The sequence below is a fragment of the Monodon monoceros genome, unplaced genomic scaffold (assembly GCF_005190385.1).
Source record: "Monodon monoceros isolate NGI ecotype Baffin Bay Population unplaced genomic scaffold, NGI_Narwhal_1 Super_Scaffold_15, whole genome shotgun sequence".
NCBI classification, from domain to species: Eukaryota; Metazoa; Chordata; class Mammalia; order Artiodactyla; family Monodontidae; genus Monodon; species Monodon monoceros.
The window spans coordinates 41,152,874-41,175,011 of NW_021703771.1; the positions used below are offsets into that span (position 1 = coordinate 41,152,874).

Sequence of the window (22,138 nt, forward strand, 5' to 3'; positions counted from 1 at the left end):
TATTACACAGTGGAAATAATCCCCTGGTTTTTTTCACTTTACATTGTAGCAGAAACATTTCTCATGCAAATTAGAATTTTTCGTATAAATTATTCTAAGGGATACATAATATGCTGTGCCGTGGACACACAACAGTTTTCCATTTTCCTACTGTCGGCCAATAACAGAATGTTTCAAATTTTACACTGTTATAAATATCCCACCGATTAGCTCCATTTTGGATCCTACTCTTAACTTTGAAGGAATTTACTTTATTGTTCATTATTTGACAAGAACATCAGTTTCAAGTACATGCCATGTTCTTTCTCTCCAAAGAAGAGAGAACTGTATGTGATATTCTTTCTGCCTGGTTTGCTCTTCCTCTCTCCACCTCTTTTTGCACAGTTAGTTCATTCTTTAAATTTCAGGTCGGGACTTTTCTGGTGGTCCAGTGGTAAAGAATCCGCCTTCCAATGCAGGGAACGTGGGTTTGATCCCTGGTTGGGGAACTAAGATCTCACATGCCTCAGGGAAACTAAGCCCATGCACCACAACTACTGAGCCCACGCACCTCAACTAGAGAGCCCGCGTGCTGAAACTACAGAGCCCACATGCTCTGGAGCCCGGGTGCCACAACTAGAGGGAAGCCCATGCGCTGCAGCAGAAAGATCCCACATGCCACAATGAAGAAAAATCCCACATGCCACAAAGGCCCGATGCAGCCAAAAATAAAATAATTAATTAATTAATTATTTTTTAAAAAGAGAGATCTTTAAAAAGTAAAAAATAAATTTCAGGTCAAAGGTCACTTCCTCAGGGAAGCCTTCCCAAGCTATATATTTGATTGTGGTTCTCTGTTACACACTCGAATTGTACTGCGTTTCTTTTTCTCCAGAGCACTTACCTGTGGTTGCAATAATCCATTCATTTGTGTTTTATTTGATTAATTTCTGTACCCGCCTTGGACTAGAATACTGCAATCATTATCTGGATAAGCAGTGATTATAATGCTTCTCGAAACACAGGCCAGTTAATGTGATCTCATTCATATCACTGACAAGATGGGTTAAAGCTTGAGGCTGAAATACAATTAGTCCAAAAATACTTACGTACCAGGTATTATGCTAGGTGCTGGGAATATAGAAGTGAGAATGACAGGCATGATTTCAGCCTTCATGCTAATAGTCTAGTGCAGGTTTTGGCAAATTTCCTGTAAAGGGACAGATAAATTGTAGGCTTATCAGGCCATACGGTCTCTCTCCCAACTACTCAACTTTGCCATTGAAACACAAAAGCAATCATCAACAATACATATAGGAAAGAGTGTCTGGGTTCCAATAAAACTTTATTTAAAAAACAGGCGGGGGGACTGGGTTTGATCCACGGACTGTTGTTTACTGACCCTTGGTCTAGTGGACAAGACAGCCATTAAACAGATCATTTGAGATGACAAATACTTCAAAAGAAAAGGACAGGGTGACATAAAGTCACATGGCAGAGCTGTCCAACTTAGCCTAGAGAGAAGAATAAAGACTTTCTTGAAGAATATGACTTTAAGCGAATATTTAAATAAAGAGGAAGAGGAGTTACCCGGATAAAAGGGCAACAGGCTTGATGAAGACCTAAAGCATGGAAAGAGCGAGAATAGAAATAAATTCATTCTTAAACTTAGCGATTGACGGAGAGGGAGATGAAATTGTGTAAGGATAGAGTACAGAGTGAAAAGACAAACTAAGAGTGTTGAAAAAATTTCAGAACCTAGTACTTCCCTAGAGAAAGAGATGCCAGCAGGAAATACTCAGAAGGAATGATCAGTGAGGTGTAGCAGTAGTAGCAGGATGTTTAAGACCTTCCATCTTGTGACCTAAATGGGAAGGAAATCCAAAAAAGAGGGGATATATGTATATGTACAGCTGATTCACTTTGCTGTGCAGTAGAAACTAACACAACATTGTAAAGCAATTATACTCCAATAAAAATTTATAAATAAATAAATAAAAGAATAGTTTGTATAAAAAAAAAAGACCTTCCATCTTGTATGTTGGATATGTAAGTTGGGAGATATCAGCCTAAAGGCTGGGAACCTCAGAGAACTGGTACACTTTCTGAAGGACTAGATAGGTACATAGATAGATAAATGATATAAAAGAATAGACCTGAGGACTGAGAAAGTGTGAGTGGTAGGGTAGAAAAATGAAGAGGTAGTGAAGGAATCAGAAATAATAGATAGGAACACATCACTGATATATAGTAGGTGCTCAATAATTTTTTGATAAGTGAATGGAAGGATAACAATATAATGTAAAATCAAAGAACCCAAGAGGGAAAGGGTTTCAATAACAGGTTGACCTATAGTTTTGCATGCTTAGAAGAGCTATTGCTCAAGGCTGGTTTCCTTGACTATCTGAGAAAGGTTGCGGGTAAGGACTCAGTTACTTTTGATGCCCTAGTGCAGGATAAGCCTGACCTCCAATTCCTTCCTCTAAGGATAGCTGACCTGGCTCTTTTCTTCCCTGAAGATTTCAATGAGTAGGAATAGGGACCTTCCTGTGTCAGTACATGTTCAAAATAAAAATATAAAATTAGAATAGGAGCAAGATTTTTCATAGATTGCCATGACACAAGCTCAACTGTTTTCTCTTGGTCATTTATATTAAACATGTACTTTATTACTTAATTCTAAACACTTTGTATTGCTGTTTTAACTTTTTATTAACTTCTTGTTGATATCTATAAAGTCCTGTGTTAGATGCTGTGAGTGATTCAAAAAAATGTAAGACATAGCTCTGGGCTAAAGTATTATGTAACTGACAAGTAAATTGTAAGTTTCTTGACGTTAGGAATCATATTTGACATTTCCTATTTTTCCTTGTACAGTATCAGACTTATAGTTGGTACTGCAGAAATAATTTTCCCCTACCCTCTGCCTTGCACCATTTGGTGACCAAATGGTGTCCATAATATAGCCACTTCTGTATGACTTGGACAAAACATGATGCTTTCTGAAGAAGACAATATTCTGAAGGCATCTGTAACAGTAATTTCAGCTTGTTGAAGGTTGGGGTTCTTTGTGTAAAGGTCAGCCTGTCAGTAAATAGCATGCCACCCTGTTCTTTCAAGATTTTAAGAAACCTTTGTATGTGTGTTTTTATACCTAAAGAAAAAAAAAAAAAAGGGTAGTGGGAAACTGTACCCAGTGGTCTCACCAGATGTTTTCAAACCAGAACTAGGGCAACTGAGTTGTAATTTGTTTTTAAACAATTTATTTTCACAAATTTATGAGAGTAGGGAGCTGAGATTTTTCTTGCCTGAATTAGCAGGTAATTTCATTTTCCATTCGACTTTAGCAGAGAAGACCTCTCCTTAAGATGAAAATGTGAAGCAGAGGTTCTTGCCAAATCTAAAAAGTAGAGCAAAGATTAGTCTTAAGAAAACTCATAGATAAGGGGGAAGGATACCTTTTTCGAATACCCAGTCCCCTGTACTAAGCATATTCAGAGGCTTGCAAGACTTAATTTATTAATGACTATGACACGTGGCTTACGTCCTCCTCTTTACCTGCGTTCCTCCCGTCATCCTGAGTGAATTCATCACCCAAGTAGAGAGCTCACCCAGCACCAGCCTCAGAGTTCCTTGACGTGATCTTCACCCACTCGCTTCTATTGCCACATCCTGGATTTGTCATACACCCAATCTGTTTCACCTCTAACCTCATAAATGCAGACTTGACTTTGTCTGGCCAGAACTTTCATCCTAGCTCTGTCACTCAGTTACTCCCAGTACAGCCATTCTCAGTTCCCTAACATCTCATTTCCAGTACTCTTCCTCACTCTGCTGCAGCCTCTCACCCTTCTCAGGTTTCTCTGACTTGGGACCTCCAGTCCATAGACTTCTCTTCTTATTCCCTATCAGCCTTCTCCTGCCTTCACTTCTTTCATCCCCTGCTGCGTTCTATTTTAAATTACCACTCTCTTGCCAGGAACCACATCTCCTTTGCCCTGTTGCCCTGATATCACTTACCTGACAAAACAACAGCTCTAACTGGGTATCTGCTCCCAGATTGCTGAGTGCACCCAGACAGAAAAAATAACTGCTATGCAGATTGGCATTTAACACTGTAAATTCAGGACCACCAACCTCAGCTAGATTATTCTTTATCTATACTGTTGGGAAGAGAAGGTTATCCTTATAATGTATTAGTCTCTACCATCTGAATCTCATACTTAATAAGCCAAGGTATAGTGTTATAAATTCTTTGTATACCAAAAATTAGTATTAGGCTGGATCATTTCAATTATTACCCTCTCTGACTCTCTAACTTGGCTTTTGTACTTACTTTCCTGTTTTACTTTATGGTTTTGGGTCTAGTCCATCCAATAAGGTAAATTTCTAATGTTTTTAAAATTAATATTTGATCAGTCAAAAAGAACATGTCTTAAACATTATGGAATGAAATGATAACGGAAGGGGAATCATTCCTACACGTAATTACCCTTTTTAGAGGTCTTTGTGAATCCAAGTTGTCTCTAGTTGTTGTCACTCAGGACAGGGGTCTTAGGCTCAGCTCACTTAAGTCATTTCATTCTTGCCTTTCCCAGCTTCCCCTTTCCATCATTTCTGATCCCACAAATTTCTAAAAACACACCCTTTTTTTCCCCCAAAAGTAGCAGGGAAAGCAGTGCTGTGTGTATGGGGAACAGGGCTAGGTATGTTTGTACGTATAGTTCATTTATTGCATGGCAGCGTAGCATACTGGTTAAGAGTTCAGGCTCTCCGGCCCAATTTCCCTAGTTACCTGCTCTGTGATTTTGGGCAAATTACTTTCTGTACCTCAGTTTTCCCATCTGTAATACACAGATAATAATACTAGTTCCTACCTCACAGTGTGATTGTGAGGATTAAATTACATATTTTAAATGAGTTAATATCTTAGAACTGGTAAGCACTCAGTAACTGTAAGCTATTATTCATAATTTAGAATAAATTATTATTAATAATAATAATTACAGCTTCTCTATTTCCTAAAATACACTTATTAAGAAGAGAATAATGATGAAAGCTAGGAGCTGTTAAAAGTCCATTGATTGGATGTAAAAAGTAGAGTTTTAGAATCGCAAAGGACCCAAGAAATTATTTAGACCATTGGTTCTTAGGCAGTAATATGCATTAGAATCACTTATGAAATATTATAAAGTCACAGTTACCCAGGCCCTCCCTTCTCACATCAACCAAGTCAGAAATATCCACAGGCAGTTCCAAAGCATCTTCCTTGCAAGAACCACTGAACTAATTCAAGTCTTTAGATTTTATTATGAGGAAATTGAGACTTAGAATAAATAACTTGCCTAAGACCCCAAGTGTAAGTGGGACCCAGGTAACGTAGCTCCTTGGTAAGTGATCTTCCTGCTCTTCTATGTTGCTTGCCAAATATTAAATTTTAAAGAAATTAATATGGGAGTTTATCCTTCTCTCAGTAATATCAGAAAGAATAACATAGGTTTTAAAAGTATACTTCATTCAGCATTTAATTCAAAATAAAACTTATTTTACAATAAAAATAAATGCAGATGACTTTTGTAGAGGACTTCATGCAAAGGACTTTTGCATATTTACAGTAGGATTTAAAGTGAATTTTGCTGTGCTTTTCATGTGGACGTTTGTTTTTGCCACAATGCTTGCTGCTAATTAGTACAAGGAAACACTGTGCGTTTTTGCTCCTCACGCCAACCTCACAGATTGACAGGCAAACAAAACAAATGGTTTATAGGGCAAGGTAGGTTGTAGGAATTAAATTCTTCAGAGCTCTCAATAATAAAATATGCATTTCTTATAATTAGGATTTTTTAAATTTACATTAAATTTTTTTAAACCTTTGTGAAATATTCTTGGAATTTTCCAGTCCATGAACAGTCAATGTAGGAAAATCAATGGTTATTAGGTATAGTTTTCTTATTGTAGCTTTACTGATTGGTAGATTAAAAGTCTAAAAACTATAGCAAAAATTTTTTTCTGAATTTTTCTATTTGGTATTGAGTACTATGATACTATATCTCTTAAAATGTTTTTCTTTATCCATAATATAAAGGAATCAAAAAATACATTAGAACTCGGATGTGAACTTGTGCAAAGGTGTGAAATAAATTGAGATGACAGGGCAGAAGCAAGAAAATGGAGCTCAGATTAAATCTACCCCTCAACGCAGGCCTGTTTATATTTTACTATGTTTGCTATCATAAATTTATTTCCATGTATGTGTTTCTTTGCTAGAAATGATAAATAGCTGCCAGCCCAACTTCTGATTCTTAGGCAACTCCATTGTACCAACAAACCACTCATTTTGATTTGGTAAGTGCGATGAAGTCCACTATCCCAGATCCCCATCAACCTGTTTTAAACTGTTGTTGCTTCTACTGCGTCTTTGCCTGATTCCATACCCTTTGCTCTACATTTCATCTCAGGTTTGACCTTTGGATCTTTTTACTTGATGCATGTGTCTGGCCTTCTGGCATTTGACTACAACCTGATCATCTTTGGTTTAGACTCACCTTCTAGTTACAAGCTACCAAGATTTATACCCCCTGATTCCAGCAGTTCAGAAATTCCCGGCACAGCCATTGGCTGCTATCTAAAGGGGATCAACTTCAAACACTAGCCCTATATTATAAACATTTTTTCATTTGTTCAACAGATTGTACTCATCACTACTATGTGTAAGGCACTAGAGTAATTTCTGGGAAATACAGAAAATTAATTAGTAATAGAAAGCTTAATGCTCTTAAAATCTGGTAAAACAAATAATACAAGTATATAATGATAGTTTAAGATAGTATGTGTTGAACTCTTATGAAGTATTTATACAAACAAAACATTAATTTTAAAAATCTTCAAATAGAAAATCCTTAAGCTGGAATTAAGGGGTATGGGGTACAAGAAGACATGACCAAAAGAACCTGGGATGTGATTCATGGATTAAAAAAGATTAGGAAGGGCTTCCCTGGTGGCGCAGTGGTTGAGAGTCTGCCTGCCGATGCAGGGGACACGGGTTCGTGCCCCGGTCCGGAAAGATCCCTCATGCCGCAGAGCGGCTGGGCCCGTGAGCCATGGCCACTGAGCCTGCACGTCTGGAGCCTGTGCTCCGCAATGGGAGAGGCCACAGCAATGAGAGGCCCGCGTACCGCAAAAAAAAAAAAGATTAGGAACACTGACAGGTGTTTAACTAGACTTTGGAGGTAGGGTAGGATAGACATATGCAACAAACACATTCCAAAAAGTGGAACCAAATCAACAAGAGCAGAAAAGGTTAAAGAAATTTTATTCGTCTAGACTGGTTGACAGTATATGTAAGGAGTGGAAGAAAGCCTAGAAAAGTTGGTTGGAACCAGATTATGGAAGGGTTTGAATACTGAGGAGTTTAGAGTTGGCACGTATGTTTTGGGGAGTCAGAAAGTTTTGAGCAGGAAATGATGATTGGCTTGATTTAGCAGTGCTATACAGGAAGGATTTGGTAGTGAGGAGACAGGCAGGTAGAGACTGCAAACCAGGGAATCAGGAGGCTAATACAGACAGTAATCCAAAGTAAGGAGGGCCTGGAGACGATTTCTTTTTTTTTTTTGGTGGTACGCGGGCCTCTCACTGTTGCGGCCCCTCCCGTTGCGGAGCACAGGCTCCGGTCGCGCAGGCTCAGCGGCCATGGCTCACGGGCCCAGCCGCTCCTCGGCATGTGGGATCCTCCCGGACCGAGGCACGAACCCGTATCCTGCATCGGTAGGCGGACTCTCAACCACTGCGCCACCAGGGAAGCACTGGAGATGACTTCTTAAGTGCCTGTTATGAGCTGGTGCTGGTGATACAATGAGGACTGGGTCCTTTTGATGAGGAAGTTTTTAGTCTAGCGAGATACTGATCTCTTAAAGGCTCCTAGAGGGGTCTCTATGCAAAACTTTGGGACCACTTCTGATCGTTTCCTGGTTACTAGGTTAATTAGATCGATCTTCATTTTATAATAGGATGTATTCTCTACCTTCTAAAACTACTTTTCCGTTTTATCAGTCTGCTAAGGCAAAAGTGTCCCAACCACTTGCACATATTACTTAAAACAAGACAGGAACACGACACCATACAAGGCAAAGCAGAAAATGACACGTTTTAAAGAGATAACTGAAGATGATGAGGAGAATGAATTGGAGGTTAGATTAGGGACAAGAAAACCAGTTAAGAGGTTGTTGTAGTAATCTACCTGCTTGATTATGAGGGTCTGAACTAAGACAGTATGAAAGAAGAGTCCTTAGTGGCTACTTCCACCATAATCCTTTCTATCACTGCCCTGGTACAACTTGGGGGTGGGTAAAGGACTCTCACTTGGAATTGATCTTGAACAGAGGGACTCAAGAACACAAGAAACACTTGTTTACTTCTGCAGACTTAGAGGTAAGGCTCCTACTGTCAAGCAGTCTCTTTTCCTGTTCCTTTCTTATTTGGAACATGGTTTACCAGCCTTCACATTGATTCTGTGAACTCCCTGATAAATTCTTGTTTTGCTTTAGTTAGCCCAAGTTGGTTCCTAGGGCTTACAATAAAAAACCTCTAATTGACACTGTATGTGATTTTTGAGGCACCTGTGGATAACCAGGTGGAGACTGTTAGAAATATGAAACTAGAATAGTGGTTCTCAAAGTGATGCATCAGCATTACCTGAGAACTTCTTAGAAATGTAAGTTCTCAGGCCCCGCCCCAGACTAACTGAATATGAAACTTGAGGAGTGGGGCCCGAGCAATCTGAATATCAGTAAGCCCTCTGGGTGATTCTAATGCAAACTACAGTTTGAGAACCAATTGAACTAGAGCTTAGAAGGGAGATTGGGGGTGGAGATAAAGATGTGTGAGTCAAATGAATGACAGTTGCTGTTAGGGGGAATGAATAACCTCCCAGAAGAGTGGAAGAGAAGATAAGCCCCTGAAGTACATGAAATAATCGAAGAAATTGAGACTAGTGCCATACAATCAAGGAAGGGGAAATTTAACAGAGGTGTCAGGTGCTATACAGAGGCCAAGGTGGATGAGAGAGCCAAGCGATAGGACTGACCATTAGAGGTTTTTGGTGTCAATTAAGAGAGAATTGGTACAGATAATGAAAATAAGTGGTGAGAGAACAAAGGCAAGAAAAAAACAAAGGATACTTTTTTGCAGTAGGTTGGGAGTGCAAGAAAGAAAGTTGAGGTAGATGTCTCAGTTTTTACTGCATAATAAACACTCTAAAACACAATGGCTTAAGACAGTAATTATTATTATAGCTCAAGTGTCTGAAGGTTGGCTGATCTCAGCTGGGCTTGCTCATATATCTGAAAGCCTAATGTGGGTTTTCCTCTGGGCTGGGTTCTGTTTCACATATCTGTCATCCTCCTGGGACTCTTTGGCTTGCCTTTCTCATGGAGATGGAAGAAGAGTTTGGTTTTGGGTTTTTTTCACTGCAGCATTTTTTTAATTGGAGTATAGTTGGTGTACAATATTATATGTAAGTTACAGGTGAACAATATAGTGATTCACATTTTTTAAAGGCTGTACTCCATTTATAGTTATTATACAATATTGGCTATATTCTCTGTGTTGTACAGTATATTCTTGTAGCTTATTTTATACATAATAGTTTGTACCTCTTAATCACCAACCCCTATATTGCCCCTCCCCCTTCCCTCTCCCCACTGGTAACCACTAGTTCTCTATATCTGTCAGTCTGCTTTTTTTTTAAACTATATTCACTAGTTTGTTGTATTTTTTAGATTCCACATATAAGTGGAATTTCTGACATTTCATTTGGCATAATGCTAAAGTCCATCCATGTTGCTTCAAATGGAAAAATTTCATTCTTTTTTACGGCTGAGTAGTATTCCATTGGATGTATATACCACATCTTCTTTATCCATTCATTTTTTGATGGACACTTAGGTTGCTCCCATATCTTGGCAATTGTAAATAATGCTGCTGTGAACATTGGGGTACATGTATCTTTTCGAATTAGTGTTTTTGTTTTTTTCAGATGTTTTTGTTTTCTTCTTGTATGGAAGAAGAGTTTTAAGAGGGCAAGCAGAAACATACAAGGCTTCTTGAGGCCTAGACTCCAAACTGACACACTGGCACTTCTGCCTCTGCCTCATATTGGACAGAGCAGGTTGTGTGACCAAGCCCAGATTCAAGGGGGCGGGAAATAGAATTCACCTTTTAGAGAAGCTGCAAAGTGACATGGCAAAGGGCATGAGTTCACACAGGGGTGGAGAATTGGGACCATTAATACTTGGATCAGCAGTAATGCTTCACTGCTGGGAAGCAGTGGTAGGAACAGAGACAGCCGGTGCAGGCGACTACCTTGGTTTGACTGTGTAGGAGAGGCCTGGGGAGGAGTTGGGGAGGAGGGCATAGTTGAAATGACTAGGGGTCCAGATTGTACACGGAAGCAGGTGAAACCAGAAGGTGAATTGGGAGGCAGAAGATGAACAATTATTCATTTTCATTGGAAGAGGTGGAAGTTCACAGAGAAGAAACAGAATTTATAGTCTTGGAAGAATAGTTCTGTGATAGTCGGGTTAAAAATCCAATTTCATGAGACAGAACTGGAGCTAAATTTAAAGCAAGAGCTCTGGAGACAAGGTACCTAGTTTTGCATTCTAGCTATGTGATCTTGGTCAAATAATTAAATTTCTGTATGACTTAGATTTTTTTTTTGGTAAAACATGAATAATAATTGTTCTTACCTCATAGGGTTACTGTGAGGATTAAGTGAAATAAACTATATGAAGTACCTAGAACAGTATGTCTGGTGTTTACTATGTTTTATTATTTTAAATACCACTTACATGTATCTATAATCAATAAATGTGAATACTTTAGAGAATATTATTTGAAAGACAGTGGCAAGTATACATTGTGTGTTCTGCCTTAGCTAACAAATGCTGTGTCTGGAAAATACATACACAGTTAGCTACCTGTTGAAGTTGGAACTCATGCAGCCTTTACCACTTAAGGTTGTTTTCTTTACTATTACTACAAGAAAATAATTATCATGCTCAAGTCATATGTCTCCTTATTTCCCCCTAGGTGACCATGCTTTGGGATTTTCATAGTTTGAGTAATTCCTCTGGGCTCTACCACCCAGCAAGTTAAAGAGGACAAGATTCCTCCCTGGGGATTGTGGTTCTGGGAATGTGAGCAGCTTGTTTTCATGAGAGCTGCACCCTGACGGGACCTACTGTTAGGAGCTGTTGTGTGGGTGGCTGTGTTGTTTTTAGTTGTTTCTTCCATCCTACACTGTTGTTTATATATAAAGATTTTTGAAAAGTGAATGTTTTACAGGGCTGTTTTGCTTATACAAAGAAAATTAAAACAATTTCAAAGTAATTACTTGTGTTTTATATTTTTCTCTTTTAAAATAAAGTATTCATTGATATTGCCTGGAAGGAAAATGAAGACCAAAGAAATGGCTACACTCTTAATGTTTTAAAATAAGGTAATGTTATTCTCTGTTTGAATGGAGCCTTCTAAGGAAGGAATGACCACAGTCTCATACACAATCGACTTAAATGCATTCTTTATCTTTAAAAGGAAGCAGAATAGGATCATTGAATAAATCACATGTGTTCACAGCCTTGTCTGATGAAATCATATACTACACAAACACATTATTCTCTAGTCAGGAGGGTAAGGGGACATTTGAAGTGGGGCTTGCCCTGGGAGAAACCTTTTTTTGTTTAAAAAATAGTGCAGTGAAAGACCACACAGTAGATGATAACAGAAAATATCTTCCATGCCTTCCTCTACCTTTATACTTTCTCATTCTCCTTTGTTCTCTAAGGACATCTGTTGTAATGATTATTTGGTATAACTCATAGGTACATAGCAGAAGGCATATCATATTTCATTTATTATTTTGTCTATTATAATTATTGCTCTATTATAATTATTGCTCTCTTTTTCATCATGACATTGTAGGTTTTTAAAATATTTTGTTTCTAAAATATATGAAAGATGTTATAGGAAATTTATTAGTTGGCTGTAGATATCTAAAGAGTAAATGTTTTAACTCTGAATTTAATAAAATTATATTTTAGGAAGTCTAGTATACTTTTATCAAGCTACCTCTTAAAGAGATAAATATACTGAAAGATGAATTTCATTTTCCTTTTTTACATCAATTGCAATGTTTTGTTTTTTTTACTTAGGCATTTGAAAGATTCTTAATTATAAACAACGTTGATAGGAGATTTTGGAGGCTTTAAAATAGGTCCATTATTTCAAATGTTTTCAACATTTTGATAGCTGATTTGCTGTCTATATTATGGATGCAATTCAAAATTCAAGTATTGCCTCCCAATTTTGCCCTAGGTTGATCCCCTGAGGAATTTTGAAATTTATGTTTGAAAGGGTTTTTTTTAATGAAATGCAGTATTTTTATTTGAAAGAATTTCAAATAAATGTTATTTTTATTATGAAAATGTCAAACATACACAGAAGTAGAGCAAATAGTATGACAAACCCCCGAGTTATGTCTGAACTTTAAGTGATATGTTAGTACAGGTACTACACTACATTTGTTAATGCAACATGTTCAGGGACTCAAGAAATGCTTGTGGCTTACTGCACACTTGAAAGAAGTTGTATAAATCAATTTTTTAAAAATATTCAGTCATTTCCCAATCTATAACAGATTGTATTTCAAATGTTTGTTGGTCGTTAGCCAATTTTTGGACCTACAAATGTGTTTCTCATAGAAACAATCTTGAAATGGCTATTAGCTTTTCAGGCTAGCTCTCAGTAATTTATCTAATTCACAGTTAAGGGAACCCAAACACCATTTTTAACATCATTTCAGTGAGAAAATGCTTCCTTTGAAGCATTTGAAGTCCTAGGGAACAGCACCACCCATCTTCCCTTCCACTAAGTATGGGAGATACGGGAGCAGAGTCAGAAGACTGTATGAAGATTCACATCCATGATGCGTCTTCAACAAAAGTAGCAGGAACTCAGAGAGGACAGTAGGAGTGTGGGGATGGGAGTGCACTCTGTACATTCCATTCTGAAATGATTTACTGTTTCCTCTTCCAGTGGAGTTTGTTTTTATCCTTTTTTTTTTTTTTAAGGACTTTTTATTTTTAAAAAAACACCTTCACAAATACTCTGTTGTATCCAAAGTTTTCATTTTACAGACTTTTTTAAAAGCAGGCTTCTGGTTATTTTATTCTTTGAGTAAGTTTCTGACCTGGGGGGAAATTATTTTCACTGACTGAGATATGCCTAAGACAACAGGAAAAGATTCCTGACTAGTAAAACATAAAATTGGAGTATAAACATAGGTACTGAACTGCAAATAAGTCAGGTTGTTGGAATAATGTATATAGTGAACTTACAAGTATTATTAACCTTTTAGAGTATCTGGGAATGACAAATGAAAGCACGGTTTTGTCATGCCAACCTATACTCTCATTCTTCTAAATTGACCTTACATTCCTACTCTCCCAGGCTCTTATCCTGGCAGCTATTATAGGCTCCAGTCTTACCTCCTCTCTAGAGAACGTGTATGCTTGTGAGTGACTTGACAGCAGGCCCCCAATGCTAGCTAGCCTCATTTTCCAGAGGTAGTAATGCCAGTACCCTTACATACAAAGAAAATCAAACATCCTTTGTGATGAGTCCACTGAAAGTCCCACAGCATGATGTGCCACAACTTCACTCTGACCCACGCTCCCAGAAGATAAAGAGGGTCCTGCTGTGTGTCGAGTACTGAGCTAACAAGGTGCTTTACATATGTTACTGTATTAGTCCTCATAGTAACTCTGAGGGACGGGGGTACTGTCCTCATTTTACAGATGAGGAAAATTTCCAAGAACTAGTTAGCAGTGGAGTTAGTGAGTGGCTGGATTCAAACTGGGTTCAAACCACTATGAGGGGAATGAACCCACATATCCCTCATTTGAACTTGCCCACCAAACCAGCTAAGGGAAGAAAACCAAAAAGCCTTCTCTGAGTTAGCTTTACACTTACCAGCAACTCTTAGAACTGTGTGGTTCCTCTGCCTGGGGGACCTGGGCCCTGCAGCTCCCAGAGCTAGCTCATATCCTCAAGATCCCCCCAAATCCAGGGTAAGCATGTCTCGTCTCAGCCCTTCTGAAGTCAGGTAAATGCCTTGCCATTATCACTAGGCTCCTGCAGCTGGAAACCCAATCATCTCTAACCCAGATGAGGAAACTGGAGCTTGATATTAAGGCACGGCTCCGGAAGAACCCTTCAACTGGAGTCCCTCCCTGCCTACTGATGGCGCTGAGAGTGCCAGAGGACAGGCTCCCCTACCAACCAGCGTAACTCGGGAAAATCTGCGTGAAGATATAGTAGTCGAGAGGAAAAGAAATAAAATTCAAGGAACTGGAGTTGTCAGGTGATCCTACAAAGGAGCCTCTAGGCCCATAGATGTTTCATCTGCATTAATAACTTCTCCAGTAACTTCAAAGATAGCTACTTCTAGATCTCTGAATTCCTAACCACTGATGGAGAGTCCAAATTTAAGATATCAGGCTCAGAAACTCCCAGAAATAGCCTAGGGCAGTCTCAAAATATGTCCCTGGGAACTCGTTAAAAATGCAAATTAATGAGCCCATCTCAGGCTTACTGAATCAAAAGTGGGGTCAGGAATCTCTGTTTTAACAAGCCCACCAGGTGATCCTGGTATTCACTAAGGTTTGAAAACCACTGGCCTAGGAAGATGAAGGATGATCCCAGGTTCTCCACATTAACCTAGAATTAACATGCAACAGCTACCTGAGGTTAGATTCTACCCTCCCACCTCCCACCCACCTCTAACCAGTGCTGTGGTTAGAGTCGGGTGACTCTCTCAACCGAGACTGCCTGGTTGCTCATTTTTTCCCTTGAAAACTCCAAGGAAAATTTTGGGTAGACAGCAGATGACTGAATTGAAATTTTAAAACTCATTGTTTATGATAGGGGAATTGGAAATAACTTAAATGTCTATTAATAGGGATTTGATTAAAAACAAATTCTAGGGCTTCCCTGGTGGCGCAGTGGTTGAGAGTCCGCCTGCCAATGCAGGGGACACGGGTTCGTGCCCCAGTCCGGGAAGATCCCACATGCCGCGGAGCGGCTGGGCCCGTGAGCCATGGCCGCTGAGCCTGCGCGTCCGGAGCCAGTGCTTCGCAACGGGAGAGGCCACAACAGTGAGAGGACCGCGTACCGCAAAAAAAAAAAAAAAATTCTATGAGGATTGGGACCAATGCTGACCAATACTACGTTCGCTATATTCTCATTGCCTAATACAGCATTAGTATTCAATATTCATTAATTGAATGAATAAGTGAATATATATTCATATACCTTCAAATGCTGAAGTACAATGCAGCCTTTAAAAAAGTTTTCTAATAGCAATCTCATTCCCACATATTTACCCCAAAACCTGAAAGCCAATGTTTATAACAACTTTATAATCACCCAAAACTGGAAACAACCCAAATGTCCTTTACCTGGTGAATGGATCAGGAGGGGACTGCATTTGAGGAAGTAGTTGAGGGCACCTCATTTTACATGTTATTGTTTTAATTATAAGAATTTATTTGTGTATTATAAAATTAATAAACAATATTTTATAGACTGGCAGGATAAACACCCAAAATGTCAATAGTAGTTATCTCTGGTTGGTAGGATGACAAGTGATTTTTTTTATAGAAAAATTTTATTTTATAGAAAAATTAATTTCAAATTTTTCTATATAAACAGGTTATGCTTTTGTAACTAGAATAAAAAACAAGTTATTTTAAAAGTGGGGAGTGGGAAACCCAGGAAGCATGACACATGAAAAATTTATACAAATTAAAAACGTGGGGGACTTCCCTGGCAGTCCAGTAGTGAAGACACCGCACTTCCATTGCAAGGGGCATGGGTTCCTGCTCGGGGAACTAGATCCCTCATGCCACATGGTGTGGCCCAAAACAAAAAAGGAAAAGAGAAAGTTATAAAAATATCCAAAGCAAAGTTTCACTGGAAAAAGAATTTGTATACTCCCTCCTCAAATTTAATGTCCATACAGATTACCTGGAGTAGTTGTTAAAATGCAGATTCTGATTCCAAGGATTTGAATTTCTAACAAGCTCCTGGTCCATAGAGCACTTGAACAACAGGCTGTAACACTGTGTTGTCAAAAGAACAGCCACTGACTAGCCACATATGCACTTGAAATGTGAGTAGTCCAAATTGAGGTGTACAAGTGTAAAATACACACTGGATTTTGAAGACTTAACACACACACCAAAAATGTAAAATATCTTAATTATATTAATTACATGTTGAAACAATATTTTTGGATATATGGCGTTAAATAATATATTAAAATTAATTTAAGCCTGTTTCTTTTAATTGTTTTGAAATGGCTACCAGAATATTTTAAATTACATTTGTGGTTTGTATTTTTTGGCTTGTATTTTATTTTTATTGGACAGCACTGATCTAGAATAACTATTAACAGGATTTTACTTCACTCTGGGTCTTAAATCACTAAAATAATGCAGGAAAAGGATTAACACCTCATTAATGACCAAATTGGCAACTTTTGTATATTATTCATTAAGTAAACATCCTTAGGATTTCTTAAAATCTATAGGTAGAGGTTGAGACAAATAGAAATCATAGAATTTTAGATCAGAAAAGAAACTTTAAGGTCATCAAGTTCAAACACCCTGGCTTATGGAATTATTTATCAATTTGACAAAGATGTATTCAGTATTTAATATCTGTAAGTACTGAATAGGTACTTACATGATGGACAAGTAAGTAAGGTGAGCGCCTACCCTGGAGAAGCTGAGAATGATGGTAGTGGTCTGTAATGGCACCCCATTAGGCATGTGGACAGAGTTCTCCCAGACACAGAGGCAGAGGCCAACACAGACTCCATTTTCCTGAGGAAGATCTAACAAGCTCCAAACAAAGACGCTTACTTGGGCTGGCTCTAAGTTTCCCCAGGTTTTATAGCTTCTGTTTGATATCAATGATGCACATAAGGCTTTAGGATTAGATGTGTATTTAAATAATCAACATAAGGCATGCTCTCTCCTCTTTCACACAAAATAGATGCACTATTATCAGAAAGCAAGGAAATTTAAACCTGAGAAACTTTGGAAGTTTGAACATGGTTGATGGAAGCAGAATGAAATTTGGAGTGTAGCACAGCCAACCTTCAATTATATGTGCAAATGAGAGGCGAATAAAACAAGATGCTCAGTTCAGCAATTATTTTTTAAAACTTATTTATAAGGAATATTTTATATTGGGGCATTATGACTGAAATTTTTTCTTATTTGTCACATTTCCTTTCTGTGAAGGAATGAAAAGACAAATTTAGGATAAATAATAAAGCATTTCAGTGAGCTATAAAAATTCTTTTTACTTCAAGTGGTAACATGGGCTGAAAATATGAATAGCCCTTTACAATTTTTTTACGTTAAAATCTGGGTCCCTCCCCCCCATAATATTTCAAGCATTAATAATGTAGTGCTTCTTTAAATCAGGTTGCTTTGGTATGCATTCTTAACCTATAGAGAAGCAGCTTCAGAGGACAAGCTTCCCTCAGTACATCCACAGAACCAAAGGCCCTCATGATCATGGGTTGGATCTAATCTGAACATTTATTTGTATTACTCATTTTCAACCAATATTTTTAAAACTGCCCATCTGGAAAAAGTCAAACCTACCTGAGAATTGCTGGACAGCCCTTGCCCAAGAGTGAAAAACTGCCTAAAGCCATTTAAAACCAAAACTTGAACTAAGCAGAATAAATAGTTCTGCCTAGGAATTGTAACTACATTCCCCTGTCTTTGAGAGTAATTGGAGGGACTTCCCTGGTGGTGAGGTGGTTAAGAATCCACCTGCCAATGCAGGGAACACAGGTTCGAGCCCTGGTCCAGGAAGATCCCACATGCCAGGGAGCAGCTAAGCCTGTGCGCCACAACTACTGAGCCTGCGCTCTAGAGCCTGTGAGCCACAGCTACTCAGCCCGCATGCCACAATTGCTGAAGCCTGCGCACCTAGAGGCCGAGCTCCGCAGCAAGAGAAGCCACCGCAATGAGAAGCCTGCGCACCGCAATGAAGAGTAGTCCCTGCTCTCAGCAACTAGAGAAAGCCAGCGCGCAGCAACGAAGACCCAAGGCAGCCAAAAATTTAAAAAACAAGAGTAATTGGAACAGCATATTTAGAACCCAGAATGTTTGCTTAAGAACCAGCAAGTTAATTTGGTTAATTTTGCCTCATTCACACCAAAAGGTAGAGTGTATCGAGTCTTCAGTTGGCTTTAAATATTCCTAATGATTTTTAAAAAATCTTATTCCCAAACATGAGCAGCAATTATTACAGGAAGTGGCCTAATCTTCTTAAATAATAATCTGCCATCCCCCCACATACAAAGAGAAAACCCATTACGACATCATTTAAAAATGTATCTGTTGTAAAGACACCTGTTCTTTGGATCAACATGCTGGGGGTGCAGGAGGTACCCATCTTGGAATATCGACACGGAGAGATCCCGAATTAGGGGTATTTGGGATGATGAGACATTTAAAAAAGTTTTAGATTCTGGAAAAATATATACCTGTAAGTGTAGTCCAATAATGTGGTAATTTAGGTATGAATTCTTTTTTTCTCAAATACAGAGTTTTAGGAGAAGATATTTTAGGAGAACCAACACACTGCTCATGTCTTGTATAATACCAAGCTTGCTTTGCTATTTTCCTGAGTTGCGTCAATAGAAGAAATATAAAATGATAATTAGTCTCCTTGCCACCTCATCAGAGGTTTTATAAATTTATAATTTTGGCATGTTTATGACACAACTTGCACCCTTATTTATTTCAGATGATTTTATTAGCTGGTATCTGCAGGCTATGAAAAAAAAAATCACTTATCTTTTCTAAGCTTTCCACATCAGTTGGTCATTAGAAAATTAATGGTCTTTTTGGAAAAAATTCTAACATTCCAGCCTCTTAAATAAGTATTTTTTTCCCTCTATGACATTAATTTCTTCCCTTAAGTTTTTACTTCAGCTATAATCTTAGAGTACAGGTAAATGGGAAATACACATAATAATAACTGCATTTAAATTTATAATGTGCTGAATCTCTTTTGAAGGTAGTCTTGTAATAAAGAAGGAATTCAAAACAGAGAACCTCAATCTAGTTTCTGCGAAAACATAAGAAAGCTACAAATCTGCCAACATTTCATTCACACTGAGCTATACATTTCCTAGGCACATCTACCTTTACTAGCAGGCAGAATTTTCTTTCTCTCTCCAGAATAGAATATGGATAATAAAGATAGATAGGCATTGATAATTACTTGGCTTCAAAATTATGCTTTCTTCATGTACATAGATTCAGGAGCAAAATGTTTAGAGAACTGTTTCAAATGTATCGTGAGTTGTGAAGACCAATTTCATTCGCTTACTCTCCTAATCCACTGTTTCATACCTTCTCCTCCTCAAGCCACCAATACCTCCTTCCCTCTTTCCTTTTCAGCCCTTGTGTCCTATTTCACTGAGAAATAGGAGTAATCAGAGAAGAATATCCACAGATCCCCTGGCCACCAGCACAGTCACCTGCCAGTATCTGTGCATATTCTCTGCCTTCCTTCCTTGGAATGAAACATACCAAGCTCTGTATCTCTGCAGCTTGTGCACTAGATCCTATCCCTTCCCCCCTACTCAAAGACAGTGAATCAGCAACCTTCCCCTCTCTCCTGCATCATCATTCCCACCTTCCCTACTGGCTCATTTGCATAAACTGCTACCACTTTGGTGGAAGCAGCTCTCAGCGCTCTTCCTGGATTCTTGCAGTAGCCTCCTGAGTGGTCTCCTTCTTTCAGCCCTTGCTCCCCTTCAATCTGTACTCACCTCAACAGCCAGAATGCTTCTGTGAAAATCCAAAATCTTGCTGCTCCTTTGCACAAAACCCTCCAGAGGCTTCACATCTCACTGAGGGTAAAAGCTAAAGTCCCTACCAAGGCTTTCAAGGCCCTGTTTGGTCTTCCCTGCCCTCGGCCTCCCCTTACCCTCTAACTCAATCTTCTGCTTTTCTCCCTGGGCTCTTCCTGCACGAGCCGCAGGGACCTCTTCATCTTCCCTCCAACACCAGGCACACTCATGCCACTTGTACCAGATTGTTACATGGTTCATTCCCTTATTTTCTTTTGATCTTTCCTCAAACATCACCTTCTCAATAAGGCCTTTCCTGTCCACTCTTTAAAATTACAACTGCCCCTCCCCCACCCCACCTTCCTTGCTCTATTTTTCACTTATTCCATGTGGTGAAATACTATGTATTTTCACTTGTTAATTGTTGTTTATAGTCTGTCTGCGCCCACCCCAAGCAAAATCCATGAGTGGATGAGACTTTTTTTCCTTTTTACTTCCCTCCCATATTCCTGGTATATTCCTGAAACATAGTAAATGCTCAATAAATATTTATTGAAAGTATGACTCTGTCTTTATAAGAATGTAACTGGAAAAGGACGTGGGAGTATTAGTCATGCTGACTAAAATTTTAAAATCTATTTCACCAACTCTATTTTACAGATTTATAATTTAAATATACTTTTAGCTTCAGTTGGTTCTCTATAGGCATTTCTTTTCATTTAGAGGTATTATGGGACTCTCGTATACTTTAAGAGGAATATACTGTGGAAAAAAAAATATGTATCAATTCCTTTTGAACTCTCATATCTTTCAATAGCTTGCTATTTAAATTTTTTTTTAATTCAATTCAGACATTCAAGTATTTACACTTATTTTTTATGGTCCCTAATCAAAGATGATCTGCTATAAATTTCCCTCTAAGCACTGCTTTATGTGCATTGTACAAATTTTGATATGTTGTATTTTCATTATTATTCAGTTCAAAATACTTTCTTGTAATTTCTTATTTGACCTATGGGCTATTTAAAATTATGTTAACTTCTAGATATTTGGGGATTTTACACGTTTATATTGACTTCTAATTTAATTCTATTTTATGGTCAGAAACCGTATTTTTTAAATTTCATTTTAATTTTTTTGAGACTTGCTCTACGGCCCAGCAAATAATCTTTCTTGGTGAATGTTCTGTGTGCACTTGAAAAGAAATGCGTATCCTGAAGTTTTCAGATAGGGCGTTCTATATATTTTAATTAGACTAAGTTGGTTGATTGTGTTATAAAAGTCATGTTTATCTGTTCAGATTTTCTGTCTATTTGTTCTATCAATTATTTTGTCAGTCAAACAGGAGTAGAAATCTCTGTTAGTGTGAATTTGTCTATATCTCCCTTTGGTTTTATTAGTTTTTACTTCTTGTATTTTGAAGCTCTATTATTAAGTGAATGCATATTTAGAATTGTTATATATCTTTCTGATGATTGACTCTTTTATTATTATGAAACATCCCTCTTTATTTTTGGTAATATTCTTTGACCTAAAGTATACTTTAATATTAATATAGCCATTTCAGTTTTCTTATAATTAGTGTTTATATTTTCTGTATTTTTCAGTCCTTTTAATCTATATGTTTATAATGTATTTCTCATAGACAGTATACAGTTAGGTCTTGCTTTATTTTCCAGTGAGATTTCTCTGCCTTTTAATTGATGCGCTTAGTCCATTTACAGCTACTATAATTATCGATATGGTTGATTTAAGTCTGCTCTCTTGCTCTTTGTTTTCTATTTATCCCATCTGTTTTAAGTTCTTTTTTCTTCTTTTCCTGCCTTCTTTTGGGATATTTGAATATTTTTAAATCATTCTATCTTCTCTATTGTTTATTAGTTATGCCTCTGTTTTAGCTTTTTAAGGGTTACTTTAGGGTAAAACACATATCTTTAACTTACCACAGTCTACCTTCAAATAATATTATATCAATACTATTCACCTTACAGTAGTATACTTCCATTTCTCCCTTCCAATCCTCTGTGTTTTTGCTGTCATTTTACTTCTGCATATGTTTTATACACCCACAGTACATTGTGATTATTTCTGTTTTAAATAGTTAATAATCTTTTTAAAATTTATTTTATTTTTTGGCTGCACCACACACCTTGTGGGCTCTTAGTTCCCTGACCAGGGATTGAACCCAGGCCCAAGCAGTGAAAGCACAGAGTC

At 37.9% G+C, this 22,138-nt stretch overlaps 1 pseudogene; it reads right to left on the minus strand.

Moving 5' to 3' along the window:
* Positions 1 to 758: 758 nt before the first annotated feature.
* On the minus strand, positions 759 to 20,185 carry LOC114895889 (annotated as a pseudogene).
* Between the last annotated feature and the right edge of the window lie 1,953 nt (positions 20,186 to 22,138).